Here is a 16,098-nt window from a genome sequence, read left to right on the forward strand (position 1 = left end):
GTAATTCGAGAAGGGTATGTCTGGGGACAGAGTACTCCACCACATTGCAGTGAGTCTGTTTGAACCCTTAGGCAGATTCCAAAGAAATTTTTCAAATGAATGAAACAGTGGTTAAGTTTCCTGGTTTCTTCTGCAATTTTTAAATTATTATACTGATTTTAAGCTAATTCTCTGTCCTAATTGGGTTTTATGTTATTTAGTTCAGCAATCATGTTTACACCCATACCAAAGGATCTTAATGTGAGGATGTATTTATTTTCCTCAGGCAAAGTACTTCTTGGTTAAAATTATTATTTCTGATAATAAACTATTTTTTATCCAAATTCACCACACCATTTATGTCTGTCCTATTATTTAACCATATCATTTTAATTGTTGAGAAATGCATAATAGAGAACTCCCTGATTTAAAACATATTGCTTTTAAATTTTTGAATGTAAAGATTACAGTAAAGTGGACAAAACATCTCTTTTAAACTCTGAAGCACATCTTAATTTTAGAGTCTTTCTTAAGGAAAGAAACATTAATAACCTTATTTATAGGCGATATATCTTGCCAAGATTAAGATGTCTTCCGACATAAGGTGTGATTTCTAGGGGCCACCAGACAACTGATATAGTGTGAAAAAAAGTTCTACTAAATGGGGAATATATTTATTCCTTGATCTCATTGAAAATAGTTCTACAATTTCTATGACCTGTTTTATCTTTCTTACCATTAAAGTCATAATATCACTGGGATAATTGGTTCATTAACATTTCTATGAGCAAGTTATTTTATTGGGTAGCATCAGCCTTTATTTGTTTAGGTATGGTTTCTTTTGTAGTGTAAGGCATACAGCAGATAATACCTTTAAACTTTTTGAGTTGATTTAGTTATGGCTTAAAGAATTGAATTAACCTACTTTTTAAGAAATATTCAAGAAAAAGAATCCCACTTATATTTAACTCTGTCTCTTTCTCTCTGATTATTTTTCTAATAATCTGCTATTTGATAGTTTTATTCGGTTTATTCATTAAACAACTTTAATTGGTCTGCCCTTTTATATGACTGCCTGTGTTGGTTCATATTACTGAAACAGTAAGATCAAAGTTATCTGACAATTTTTCTTGAAGTAAGTAACTTTAATATGGCCAATATATTTTTAGATTCATTATTGCTAGGTCTTCATACCAATGGCCAAAATGGAGATTGTGGAATGACCCAAGAATCCATTTCAGCTGTGACTATAATTTATGGTTCCTATATAAGCAAAGAGTTAAAGCATAGAAAAATTAGACCGATGCTATCCTTTGATCTCTCTACTTCTGCTATAGTAGTATGCAACGAGACAAAAAACATAAGCTAATAGTTACTCAAAATATTTAGGAGTATCAAATGTCTGGAGAATTTCCAGAAGCCGAAAATGTGAAATGGAAGGCTCTATGTCTCTTCTTGAAAAAGAAAGTGTACGAGTGTAAAAATAGTTTTAGGAATTCTTGATTGAGGTTAATTGTAGCTACACTGTGCAACTTGACATGCCCAAATTTCAATTTTTCTCCCATTTTAAAACAAACTTTTCTTTATAGTAAATTTCTTACTGCTGTCTGTGGACAACACATTTCTCCAGTTTAATACCTTAGATGTTACGTTGATTCTGTGATTTATGTTCATTATTCTATTATAGTACCAGTTGTTCATTCTTGTTTTGAAATATATTTGAGACTCTCCCTTATCTTCCTATTACCACTCATCGATTCAGAACTCTTGTCAAGTCATGCGTTCATTAGTATCTCTCCATTAATTCATTTTTCTGTCTTCCTTGCTAGCCTCTTTGATCATTCTTTTTGTACCCTTCCTCCAGTTTAATCTTAAAGCACTATTTTATTACACTACTCCACTGAGATATTGGAGTCACTTTTGACTCATTCCCCCCATCTTCCTTGCTTGATAAATCCAATTAGTTGTTAAGCTCCAGCAATTTTATTTTATTCATGAACACCTTGTATCAAGTCATCCCGTTTCTATTTCACACTACACAGCACTGACAGAGTAGTGTTTTCAATCACAGTTATGATAATATAATTTTCCAGCTAACAAACCTAGACTGCATCCCATTATCTGATGCATAAAGGTCATATGCAAAGGAGATGGAGGCGTGACTTTCCCTCTTTAAGTGTACCTTTCACTGCTGCCCACTGCTGCCCTTTGTAGACTAAGCACTCTCGTCAAACTAAACTTTATATCTTACCTCTGCTTTCCCAGCTCAGCACTTTCGCTGGGCTATTTCCTCTACCTGGAATGAGCTTCATTCCAATTCCAGATCTATTTTTCCTTTAATGTTTATAAAATTTACCCCCTTTATAAAGTGTTCCCCTATCATCTTTAAAAATCTGTTCTTTCTCTGTAGTCCCATAAAATTTATTGGAAGGTACAATAATCATTATACCTTCTGTTATAGATATTTGTGAATAAATTATATCTTCTTTATAAGCTCCTTGTTCTTAAGATCTTTTTTAAAAATGTTTTAATCGGCTCTCTTTTGTAATTCTTGGCCATAGCATCTTGAATATTATTGATATGAAATATATTTGATTGAGTGTTTGAATTAATATTTCACAATGACTCTCCACTGCCAGAAAAGTTTATCTTATTCTTTATGGCCATTTGTAATTCTATCTCAAATCACCTCGTCAACTTTACTGTTCTCCTCTTCAGTAGACATGATTTGCCACAGTTAGAAAAGTCTACTAGTCTCATTTTACCCTGTGTTTTCCACACTTACTCCCGCTTGAAGTTTTGCATAAAATGCATGTAAAGTGCTAGCATCCTATGTTGTCTTTGGTAGCATTTTATAAATGGTAGTTAAGGTGACTGGCCTCAAGGTACCTGGGTTTAACCCCAGCCCCGATGCTTGGAAGCTGGTTAATAATTACATAACATCCCCAAATTGTAGTGTCTCCTTTGTTAAAAGGGTAAATCAATAGTATCCACATATTACAAAGGAAAACCATTTAGCCCAGCGATTGACATATAATAATAATAAATAAAAGTCAGCTATTGATTTTCCTGGTTCTTTTTATTTTCTTTCTATCTTACTGAGAAAGAAACATTTAAAAATATTTATTGATACTATGTCCCAAACATTATTTTATCACTAGGTATACAGATATGAGTACGATATAGCCCCTGCCCTCTTTCCCACCCTCCATTTTTAAGGGTTTATAGCCTCAGCAAAAGATGCAACATCATCCTAAGTGATTTGTGAAGACTAGGCTTGAATGTAGAGATATTTATCGTTGGGGGTAGAGTGGAAATACAGGAACTTGAAAGAATTTTTATTTTCTTTGTTTTATAGGAGACTGAAATAGTTTATGTATGCACTGAAGGTAACAGAGATCAATTTGGACAGAAGCACTGAAGACAGTAAAGGTGAGTTGGACTAGCCTCTTGCAAAGAGGAATATGACATGACATAATAAGGAAAGATCACAAGCCAATATTGAGACCACAGCAGGGTTGGAGATGACTACACCAATCTATACATGGAGCATCACTGAAGGGAATAAGGGGAGTGGGTGATGTGCCTTAAAACGTAGAAAGAAAGAAATTACTCAGAGGGAGTTCTAGGTTTCGTGAAAAGTTATGGAGATTGACTCCATATGTAATGAAACACTGGAGTGTTAGACAAGGAAATATGGGTTTAGTTCAAAAAATGTTTCTTGAGTCACCTCTATGTTCTAGACATTGCACAATGACAATGTGACACATGCTGTATTGATGTGTGGCTATGGTGCCATGGGACCTCAGAGGAGGGAACTCAGGGCAGTGAAATGGTTTAGGGAAGGCATCCCAGAAGACATGATTTCTGAGTTGAGTGTTCAACATGGCTGTAGGGAGAGACAGGAGGATTTCATTGGTGCCAGAGCAACCCTGACAATGGCCATGTCCCAGGCACAGCTTTCACAGTGGGTTCTCGAATAGGAGCAGAGATGGTTGCAGTCAAGAGGACTGTGTGGCTCAGTGAGTGATGCACTGTCCTCATGGCTGCTGAAGTTTTAGGGTTGGGATAAAATTGATTTTGTGAGTCAGGTAACAAAGTCTCTAATAGGAAAGGAACTTAGAACTGGAGTGTGAAGATCAACAAATGGTAGACTATAACCCAATGACATGACCCTCAACAGAGGGGCTGCTTTTGTTGGAGAGAGTGATGGAGATTCTTTGACTTTTGGTGCTCACTTTGGTTGTTTTTCTGTTTTGCAGACTGAGTGTGGTATCTCAGTCTATGCTCTGGGGAACTGCCTCCTCCCATACACTCAGGTTTTATGCTTCTGGTAAAGTCTGTGCCATGTCAGATTCTGTGGGCTGACATGTATTCAGACCCAGCTAATCTTGTTTGATGCTGTCATCACTGGTCATTCCTCTTCTTGAAACTGTTACCTTCACTAGACATTTAGGCATTTGATTACATTGAATTTTTACTGTTTATGTAAGTCTTATACTACAACTTCATAATTCCTAATAGTTAAAAGCGTGCTTGCAACAAAGTAAACAATCAGCAGGTAGAAAGAAAAAAAAAAGGCAAGTGAGGCGCTAAGAAAAGGAAATTGATTAGAAATTAGGTAGGACCAGGGTCAGAATGTTTAAGTTCTAGGAATGAATTATAGAATTGCTGAGTAGGAAAGAGGCCCAGACAGGCTTTTCTGGCAGTTAGCAGTTCTAGAAACCAATTGTGGATCTTGCATAACAAGGTGTTCAATTAACAAGGTGTAGTGTGATTAAAACAAAACAAACAAACAAAAAAAAAAGTTTGAGAATTTTGTCAGATACACTTGATTCTGAAATGGGCTAATCAGGAGTATTGTAGAATTGCCTTTCATGGTGATACATGAGGTTTAAGTAGATAACTACTAAGGCCAATTAGATGTTCTCATCTAAGACAGTGAGAAATAAACTAGATGTTCCCCCAAATCCATTAACATTTTATTGCAACTAAATAGATGAACACAGGGTTTATAAGTCACAATTACTATCTCCATGTTTTCCAAAGAGTATTTGCCATCTTTCTTTTATTTTTCTGAGATAATTCCAGATTTATTACTTCTTTAGAGCATTGATCTCCTGGTATGAAAATTGAGAAAACCTCATTGCCTGGTGAAGTAATTGCCATTTATTAAAATAACTGGATGAGTTATATAAATGACCCACCCTTTTAAATTCATAGCAGGTTGTCCTCTGAAATATTCCTGCCACTCCTCATAATTCCTTCTGAAAGCACAAACTGATGTATCCTGCTCATTTTGCCACTAAAATTCTCTTGATTATGTTGTAATGACCAATATATGCACTTTATTTTTCAAACGAAGGCCTTGATTAATTATTCTTTCCCATTTGCACCTCTTAGAAATCAAGTTTATAGAATCATCACTCACTAATGAAAGGGATATTCTTATATTTTAACCTTTGTTCACAAGTTTTGAGCAACTCTAGACAGGTCTTATTATCTCACTATCTCATCAACTCAAATTTAACTCCAAATGCTTTCAAGAATAATGTAGAGTTTACTGAATGTTTCATGGAAAGGAAAAGAGATTTTCATTTCACACTGCCTCTTAAACCATCCTCCCCAAATCATCTTTAAACATTTATACTCTTTCCTCAAAGTTTCTCCCAATGAGAGGTACCTCACCTTAGGGGCTTCCTTTTCCCACAAGTCTCTTCTACCATTTCATCCATAACACATCATGCGAGTATTCAAAACTCTGAACTTGACCGTACTATTCAATAAAAAAAATGTCAAACAAAAGCTTTGTTATTTTTCTTTTCATATGCTATTGAAGACCTTGATTCCAAAAGTGTATATCTTTTAGAAGATAATTATTTAATTTTGTTTTAGTTATCTGTTACTACACAATAATTTATACCAAAAGTTGGTGTCTTAAAACAACATTAATTAGCCAAAAGTTTCTGTGGGTCAGGAATCTGGTCATGGCTTAGTGAAGAGCCTGTGGCTAAAATAAAGACATAAGTAAGAGTGCAGTCATCTCAAGCATCACCTGGGAGAAGATCCACCTCCAAGCTTGTTCATGTGGTTATTGGCAGGACTCAGTTTCTCGAGAGCTCTTGTACTCAGGGGCCTCAGTTCCTTACTGGCTGTTGTAAAGAACAACCAATTTCTTGGAACCCTCAGTTTCTTGTTAAGTACGCTTCTCCATGGGGTAGTTTACAAATGGCACTTTGCTTCATCAGTGCAAGCAAGCAAGAAGAGATAGCAAGTAAGACAGAAATCAGATCTTTATACTCTAATCTCAGAAGCAAAAGTTCTAATCTCAGAAGTGAAAGTTCCCCACTTTTGCTGTCTTCTTGTCTTAGAAGCAAGTCTCAGGTCCCACCCATACACAAAAGCGGGTGGGGATCACTAGGGACCATTTTAGAGCACTGCTTCACCCACAGATATATTCCCCTAGATATCTTGGTAACATGTGCCTGTTTAGAAATTAATTTATAGCAGTCAGATACTGTCCCGACCGGCAGGACGATACAACGTGGGACGAGGGGAAGAAACCTGTTGAGGATGAAAAGAGAGACAGGAGACGCGAAGAATGGAGGCAAGACAGGGATCTGATCAAGCCTCAAAAATTTTATTGTGGTGGTTGGTTATATACAGCTATGTCGGATGGGGGCGGGATAGACTGTGTCATAGGGTGGCGAGGCACTTTGTCGCGGGCTAATTGGCTAAGCATAGGGTGGTGCTATGTGAGGTACAAGGAAATGGGCAGGCTCTGGGCTTGGCGCGCGCGGGCTTTGGCTTGGCGCGCGCGGGCTTTGTCTTGGTGCGCGCGGGCTTTGTCTTGGCGACCGGGAAGTTCCGCCCAGGCAGGGCCTGGCGATTTTCCATGGCTCCTGACAAGATACCTAGTAGTCCTTATTTAATGGTCATCATTCTTTCATCACCATGTTTCATGCTGTAATCTACAGAGATAAATAATTATGTATAGCTCTTAATACAACTCTGTGAATTCTATTAAAGGAGGACGATGATGATTTTTTCCTCTTGTGACCATAAATACCAGTGCTGGAAACAATAACTTTTAGGGATGGATATAGAAATGCTTACATACTGAACCAAAATAAAATAATGTTAAACTAAGGGAGAATAAAAAAGCCTGGGGGTGGGGGTGTTGTATTGGTCAGTGTCTTTTGTTTCAAAAAACAGAACCCATTCTGAATAACCTAAGCAGACACAATGCCCTTCTAGAAGTTATTGCCAGGATGACTAGAGAGCCAGATTTCAAAAACATAGACAAGATCATACACAGTCTCAATATAGAGGCTTCTCAACTGAAAACACTACTACTGCTTCATCCATGAGAATCCAAGGACACCAGAAGCTGTGCCTCTTTAGACCCTGAAGAACTGCAAATCTCCAAAGACACTCGTTGCAGGATCAATATCGCCGTACATTGTCTCACTCTTGAATTCAAGTATCACCTGGGTAGTCTGATCAATAGAACTTAGGTATTGTGCTGTAAAGGGGCCTGAGGATCTGAGTTTTCTGTTTTTACCTTAGGTAGGTGAGACTCATAATGTGAGAAAAATCCAATATATAAGTATGTTATATTTTAAAGATGTTGGGCAGCCTTCAATGATGAATGTAATGCTTCTCAAGACAAACAAGAAGTGGTAAAATGGCTTCCTGCCTGCCTCTCACCATGTTAACCCATGTGCATGTGTAAATGCCATTACCTTGTATTCTGCAGTCTTAAGGAGGGCTATCTTCCCTGATCGCCAATGCCAAACCCTTTAGGTCTAATGTAACCTCATACCGTAGAGACTCTTTCCTAGTTCCCTTATTCTCTGATACAAATTCTCCTGTATTTGTGTATTTTGGTTTGAAATCTGATGACTATTTTTGTTGTTGTTGGAAAGCAGTTCTGCTAAAACTAGATAAAAGAAGAGTGTAGCACACTTGGAAGAAGTAAAAGTGTTCTTGCCCTCTGAGCAACCGCAATACATAAATAATATTTGAAGAGAGCCAAAGTGCTCCCTGAAATCACGTAAATAAAGAAAAATATGTGTGAAGTGCGGTGGAAGATTTCTATCCCACCTGTGAGAAAAGATCAGTAAAATTCAAAACCTGCTGGATTCCTTTAAAGTCCTTAGACTTAGAACCTAGTTCTTGGCCTGGGCAACAGCTGATATACTTATCAGGAGGAGTGGAATACAAAGTCCTGTCTCTCTCTCGTAGCTTGACTGCTGTAGGTGAAAGCAACCAAGGAAACTTTTTGTAAGACCTTTAAGCACTGCATCACAGATCAAGTGCATGCTTTCTCTCCTCCCCCCTGTTCTTTTTTTCTTTTTCTTTGCAGAGGTAGGTAGAGGCCTGTTAAACATCATTCAGTATGTCTTGAGCTTTACAGAATTTCCACTGGGATGTTAAATTCTTCATCCAAGCGCATTTTTTTTCATTGTTTTTTTTTTTTTCTCCTTCACTTTCATGATGAGCTAGGGAAAAGCCTGCTAATCATCTCTCACAGCCCCTAAATTTTCCAAAGTAGTATATCAAATATATCATTTTCTAAGCAGACATTTTTCTAAGAAAGGAATGATTTAACCATAGAATAATTGTATTACATGAAAGATTTTACTATGTTCTTAATAAAAGAAAAATGGCTCTGCCATGACTACAGAAACCAAATATGGATAGGAATGCTGGGAAGAGAAACAGTAATTCTCTGAGATATCACATTATCAGGTGTTCTCTTTCCAGTAGAATTTTCCAAGGTGGACTTAAGCTGAATCTACTATGACTCATAAAGGAGCAATAGAAGCAATTACAGTTGAGGGCAAGCAGTTCAGACACAGAGATTGAAAAGTGCAAAGATAAACTGTAGAGAGAATTTAAGGAGCAGAAAACATCATTTATCATTATAGGGGGACTCTGCCCTAAAACATTAACCATTTTGTCTCCAGCAGCTCTCACTTCTTTCTTGAAGTCCTTTCAGCTACAGTCAGGATTAGTTTCTTTGTGTTCCCAAAGTGTCTGATCTCTGAGAGAGTTCTGGATCTCTCCTGGAGGAAAATGCATGCGATCTGGTTTTGGGTTACTCAGTTTAATTTGCTGAAATTGCTGAAGGGTCATTAAAGAAAGAAATGGTTCTGCATTGGTGGGCATTTCAAATACTAAAACAAATGAGAGAGTCTTGCTACGGTGGCTTTTTTACCCTTTTTTTTTTGACGCTTAGCTTCAATCACACTTCATAGCAATGGCTTGTTCTATAAGATGGGTATACATAGCAATATTTCAGTGGAATGGGTCAGAGAATAATGTGATCAGGAGTCATTTAGTTAGGAAACAAGAAGAAATGCTGGGTTTCTAAGACACTTATTCACTTGACTAAAGTTGATGGTTGTGGTAATGCAGGAGCTGTTCTCTGCTGACTGAAAATGAATAGTACAATTAGCTGATCTACGGATACTCTGACAGTGTATATTGGCGACATGATCCCATATCTTCTGTTATGTAATTCTTTTCAGTTCTAGTTTAATACAGATATTTCTTAATAGGCAGAAGAAGGTTTTTGAGTTGAAAAATTGAAATGTTCTGCTTTTGTGAGCAATACAAATATATGAATGTAAATATTCCACTCTTTGAAACATCCACTATTTTTTTTTTTTTTTTTTGAGGTCCTTGAAGAGTTAAGAATGATGTGGTTTGGTTTCAGTAGAATTAATGTTTACACTTTAGTAATGAAACAACCTGGTCTCTTAAGTATGAGCCAATAGTGCTCAAGTTCTGTCACAGTTTTCATCATTTAGACGAGTTGGAGAAACCCAAACTCAGAAGAGATAAGCGTGCACAGTTGGGAAATATTCTTACCTTTCCAGAAGGAGTTTCTTTTGAATATTTTCAAATTATGACAGAATAAGAAAAGACAAAATAGTAAATACTTTGATATGTGACATTTTAAAGGAAAGTGATATGTTGGTGAAATATTTTTGCCATATCTAAATGCAAATAATTACATAGTTAAATTTGGCTTTCTTTGGTAACTGATGAATAAATTTATTACCTAATAACAATTAATTATTAATGAATCAATTATTAATAATAAATAACTATCTACAGGTAACCCCCATATAACACGGTTGTTAGGTTCCTTTAAAAAATGCCGTGTTATGCGAATCCGTGTTGTACGAAACAAAGAACTAGTACAAAAAAGGGGGTTAGATTCCAAAAATTCAAAAAACATATTATATTTTTATAATTAAGAGAAATATCTTTATTAAAGAAATTTTAACCAAAAGTATGACATATTAATGTGTATTAAATAATGTGGTTTTTTTTGTCATCACTATGAAGCATCATGAACCGAGGGCCTTTCCTTTTGACAAGATATCTTCATCCTCTGAACTTATACTCCATGAACAAAGTGGATTTAAAATTCTAATAAATTTTAAAATTCTGCAGTCAAATCTGATATTACATCCATGCTTGAATGAAAAATTTCAAATGAGATATCTTTTGTTCTTAAAAGCTTTTATTACGCTCTATGTTATTTGGGGATTTCCCTAATTCGAATGAAATATCTTTTGCTATTAAAAGCTTTTATTATGCTCTGTGTCATTCAGGGATTTCTCTAATTCTCAAACTGTGTTAGAGTGAAACCGTGTTCTAGCGTGCCCGTGTTGTACGAGGGTTTCCTCCAATTCTTGAATCGTGGTGGAGCGAACCCGTATTATAGACGTGCCGTGTTATACAGGGGTTACCTGTACTTGATAGTTAATTCATTACTATTGTCTCATGTGGACTATCTGCAGCGTCTTGTGGGGGGTGCTAACCAACTGTTAGAACTGTTATGGTTTACAATTAATAGTGATCAAAATCAGGTTGCCCTGTAAACTTCTGTCATTGCAGGGTTCACCAGTCCTACTTTATAAATGTTGACTTTTTTTTTCTCTCCTAATTTTCTGGCTGAATTTTTAAATCATAGGGCAGAAACAGATTTTTTTCTTCTTCTTCTTCTTCTTTTTTTTTTTTTTTTTTTTTTGCTGTATTTTGGAAGTTTCTTTTCCTGGCACAAGTCGAGACAGGATGTGTGAAGCCCATGGAAAAATAGGGAAAAAAACAAAAACAAATATCTCTAAATTTCTGGAACATTTGCAAATATTTAGTTTATGTCAAGATTTGGTTATAGGGCAGACTATTTATATGGACAAAACTTTCTTAAAAATACTTCCCTGAATATAAGAAAATAAGTCTTCAACAGAATGGAAAATAAGTCTTCAACATACGTCTCTTTAGCTTATAATTTTGTTAACATTAAATCAATTAAAATCATCAGTTATGGATGCGTGCTTTCTACATGAGATATTTTTATTGAAAATTCAGAATAATAGTTTAAATGTGAACAAAATGGTTTGTAGAAACAATCTGCTTAAAAGTAATCTCAAGTAGTGATAATGGCACCTAAGTATTTTGGCATTTGGATGTAATAATATTTCTTATTAAAAACCCGATTTTTCTTTTCTTTCTTTTTTTTTACACCTGGCATTACATTGTACACATTCAAAAGAAAAAGTTTAAAATATTTCTTCCAGCTTTCTGCTTCTACCTAATGTTCTTGATTGAACTGATCTCTTCCTTCATTGTCAGAGGATGATTCTTGGGTCCCATCTTTATTATTGAAGCTGAACAGAGAAATGGAAAACCTTAGGTATAATTGCAGATGCAACCAGCAACTCCAGTAGATATTCCATTTCTCATATTTCAATTATTTTCAAACGGGACCATTTCCTTAGTATGATATGAGTAACTCAGATGAGTTTCCTATTCTGTTTAGAAATAAAAGTTTTCCCTGTAAAGCTCTACTATAGCTTGTCTCATCTGGAAAATTATCTGCTGGTATCTCGACTTAGACATTACTTAGTCCAATGAAACCTTGAAATATTAGGCAAACCGATATGACAGAGTGGTTTGAAGAAAGGAGATATATATATATATAATTTATTTATTTTCCTTTAAAAAAAATGTCTCTAAGTAGAGTCCTACATGGAATCACAGAGAAACAGAGAGGTCAAGGGAAACACAAGTGCTCCTTGAAACAAGCAGTGACCCTTTGATGGTGGCTTGGGCACTTGTTGAGCTCCAGACACACTGCAATCAGAAAACCAACATTAGCCCAGACAGGATGTATGAGTCAAGGATATCTAAAGGAGATGGAAAACGTGGCATCCAGGCATTTGCAACTTTCCAATTGCTGGGCTCCACTTGCGGTCCCTGCTGCTGGTGGGAGCATACCGGAAAGGAAGCATAAACAGTTTAAATTGAGCATCAGAGCTAACAGCTCTCATGTGACTTTCTGAAAAGATGAGGAATGGACCTATCAGAATCGCTGGAAGTCCTAAGTCTGCTGGGGCAGAGAGTAGAAGACGGAGTCTTGGCACAGAAGTAAAAAGAGCACAGGGATACTGCCATATAAGGGTGAGAGGCAAAACTTTCAAAGAAAATTCCTGTGATCTCAAAACTGGCTACTCAGACAGCTGCATCAAATTCCATTCAGTGACAAAGTAGTACCTTAAGCTAGTTTATCTGGTTTGGCTTTGAAGTGGCAATAAAAACCAGGAAGCCTCCTGACCTGGGTCATTTCTAAAAAGAGTTGTTTTCTTTTAGCTTTACCCATTTTAAGAATAGCTACACTTATAGGTATCTCTGTGAAAGAGTGTAATAAAGAGGATATTTACTAACACAGGAAATGTGAAAGGAGTGCAGAAATCTTCCAAATTTATTGTAGATTTGGGCTTTAAGCAAAGACAGTATAAACAGTAGAGACAATTGATACCACAGAAAAGAATTAGAAAACCTCATCGATTGTATTCTTTAGTGACCTTATTCCACCCATGTGACATCTAGGATTAGAAACTTCATTCATATAGAAAGAGAGTAGTGCATGCCATATTTTGTAAGCAGATGTCTTTCACCTTTTTTGGCAAGTAGCTTTCCTATTTGGGTACATTCTGCTCCAACTGGTTCTTCTGGAAAACCTAAAGTGTCAAGAGTTACCTTCTGTAGAAGTTTCAAGGAAAGACATCATTATTGAAATGGTTGAAAGTTAGCTTTCGAAAGAGTTACTCAAAACTGGTAGTTTTTGGAAAATGTAATAATCACCACTTGTCTTTGTGGCTATCAATGTTCCACTTCATATATTTTACAGATTTGTTTTTTGTTTTTGCCTTCAGTTTGTTTTATTTCTGCTAAAAGTCTCTTGATCAATCCACTACTCATTATAAGTAGTGGGCAAAAGAATAAGTGAGGTTAGAACTCAGTTAGTTTCTAGGTTTTTATTAGCTGTATGAAAAAAAAAATCACAAAGAGATTAAATCAACTAATTCAAATAAGTTCTTTTGTATTTAACCGAGAATTTCAGAGTCCAAGGATTCCTATGGAGCTCCCCCACCTGGTCAACTTTACCTGGACAAGGAGATCCTGTGCTGATGCAAATTGGACCTGTCCTGTCATTAATCCCATTTCTTTAGGACTCAGTAGATAATCTGATGAGATGTGCTGTGCTCCTTAAAGTAACATTCTTCTTTAAAATGGGAAGCTTTGGAAGTTGTAACTGAAGATAAGATAAGATTTAGGCCATTTCCAGTGCCCTCCCAGTGGGTGGAGTATATTTGACTGGACCACAGGGCTCTGTAATAGACTTCGACTCACTCAACCAAGTTGATGCTGTTCTCTAAGAGAAGAGCCTGTTGTTTTTCATTACTTGCCTTGTAAATCACAAGGAATGTAAAGTTGATTATAATTTGTTGCTTTGTATTTTTCATTAACCTCATCAGCAATTGCTAATATTTCCCTTTTCCCTCTTCTCAATCCTTATATTAACAGGTTAAAGAATATAAGCATTTTCATACAAAAATTCTTTTAGTATTTTCATCTAGCATTTCCCTCCCCAAAATCACACCAAAATGGACATTGAAATCACTAATGTAATATATTAAATTCCTTTTAGCTCACTTTCATTTCCATTAGGCTGGTTCTAATTTCTTTTAGGTTCTAAGGGTGAGGACCATTTATTGCCTTTGTGGTTTTACATACAGGTCAGCGGGATAGGTACCATATTTCCCCGAAAATAAGACAGGGTCTTATACTAATTTTTGCTTCGAAAGACACATTAGGGCTTATGTTCGGGAGATGTCATGCTGAAAAATCATGCTAGGGCTTGTTATCCGGTTAGGTCTTATTTTTGGGGAAACACAGTAGATGAATGAGAAGCTTAGATGTTGACTTTCTCTGTACATATGTAGAGGATGCAGAATTTCTGCTGACCAAGAAATAAGATAGTTGTTCTCTCTAAAAATCTATGACAGATTCCTGCAGAAGACATCCAATGGGAAAGTCTAACAAAAACTTCTACTCAGAATCTATTTACTTCAATAAGAATCACACTGCCAGACAGTTTATCTTCAGGGCTACTCATTTTTGAATATCATTTTGAGTTTGCCTGCCAGTGTCATCGAGCAGTAAGGAGTTTTCTTCCATGTATGTACTAGATTTATTTTTTGAGGTAAATTAGAATTCTTTGCAAAGAGAGCATTGTGGGAGTTTAGAGTGAGTTAATATTTTGGCAAAAAGTTCATGAGAAACATTCTTCATGGGTATTTCTGATCCCACTGGGGAGAATACCAGAAATGTGCCTCGATTCATTCTCACAAAGCTTGAGACTTGAAATTCACACACCCACAAGGATTAGAAAAGAGTCTTCTAAAAGTGTGGTCCCTGTGGATGCTTCTCCAAGTCCTAAGAGTATTTCTACCCTTTGGTGGCTCTTCTCTTCCATCTGTGTGGATATCGGGGCTATAAAACTCATATTGTCTCAATGAGAATAGAAAATAGTGAAAGTGATAGAGGAAACATCAATGAAAAGCACACCTTGTTTTGCACATTAAAAAAGAAAGTTCAGTTGAAAATGTCAGCACACAACAGACAGAACTTGCATTGATCTGATTTTACTCTTTTCCTTTGTGGAGAGAATACATATAATCCCTTTTGGGAAGAGAGTTGCTGCATGTAGTTTCTAAATCCCTTTTTTTTTCATGAGGGTTTACTCATGAGCCTTCTCTCTCTTTCTTTTTGCTTCATTGATTATGTAAAAAGGCCTCTCTAATCTCTCTTTCCATAAGTGAGTACTTCAAAAAAGCAGTCACATGCTTAGATTAGAAGATACAATTAATCTCTGAATTAATCTGAGACAGACTTTTAAATAAAAAAAATCTATTTAATTCAGAAATTTTCTTAACAATATACTGAGTTTACACAATGGGATATGCTTTAGCTTCAGAACTACTTTATTAGGAAATAAATCACATAAGGTTGATCAAGTGTGGACGTAGGGGAGGCACATGTTTATTGAACTATGTGTCAGGCACAATGCTAGGTGTCAAAATAATAAGAATGTATCATCTTTCTTTATTTGCAACTACTGTGTACGAGATCATTTTCTAAACATATTACTCTTCACTAGAAATCAGATAAAATATTGCTGCTATTATTTTCTTTTGCAGATGAGGAAATGGAAGAGAAATTTTAAAAATTTTATCAGGTCACACAATTATAAGTGGCCAGGTTGGGATTGAAGTCCCACATTCTGGCTCCAGAAATTACGTTCTTAACCACTACCCTGTGGTGTGTGTGTGTGTGTGTGTGTGTGTGTGTGTGTGTGTGTGTGTGTATTCTAAATAGTTTTCCAAGTCATTGTTGGAAAGAAGACATTTATTTTTGTCACTTTTAATTCTGTGATTATACGTTTTTGAGGGAATTAGTTATCTTTTGGTGTGTACACTGAGACATAGTGGTTAAAACAATTTATCATCTCACATGTTCTCTGAGCACAGTTTAGCTGGGTTGTCTCCCTCAAAGTATCTTGCAAGGTTGCACTTAAAGGACTACCAGGGGGTGCAGTCTCATCTGAAGGCACAACTAGAGAAGGATCCCTTTCCAAGTTCATTCTTATGGTTGCTAGTAGTCTTCTGTTCCTTGAATGATGTTGTACTGAGGGTTTCAGTTCCTTGCTGGCTATTAGCCAAGTGCCGCCTTTAGGTATGTGCCATGTGGGTC

The sequence above is a fragment of the Rhinolophus sinicus genome, chromosome 15 (genome assembly GCF_057876585.1).
Source record: "Rhinolophus sinicus isolate RSI-liver-muscle chromosome 15, RSI-T2T, whole genome shotgun sequence".
Taxonomy (NCBI): domain Eukaryota; kingdom Metazoa; phylum Chordata; class Mammalia; order Chiroptera; family Rhinolophidae; genus Rhinolophus; species Rhinolophus sinicus.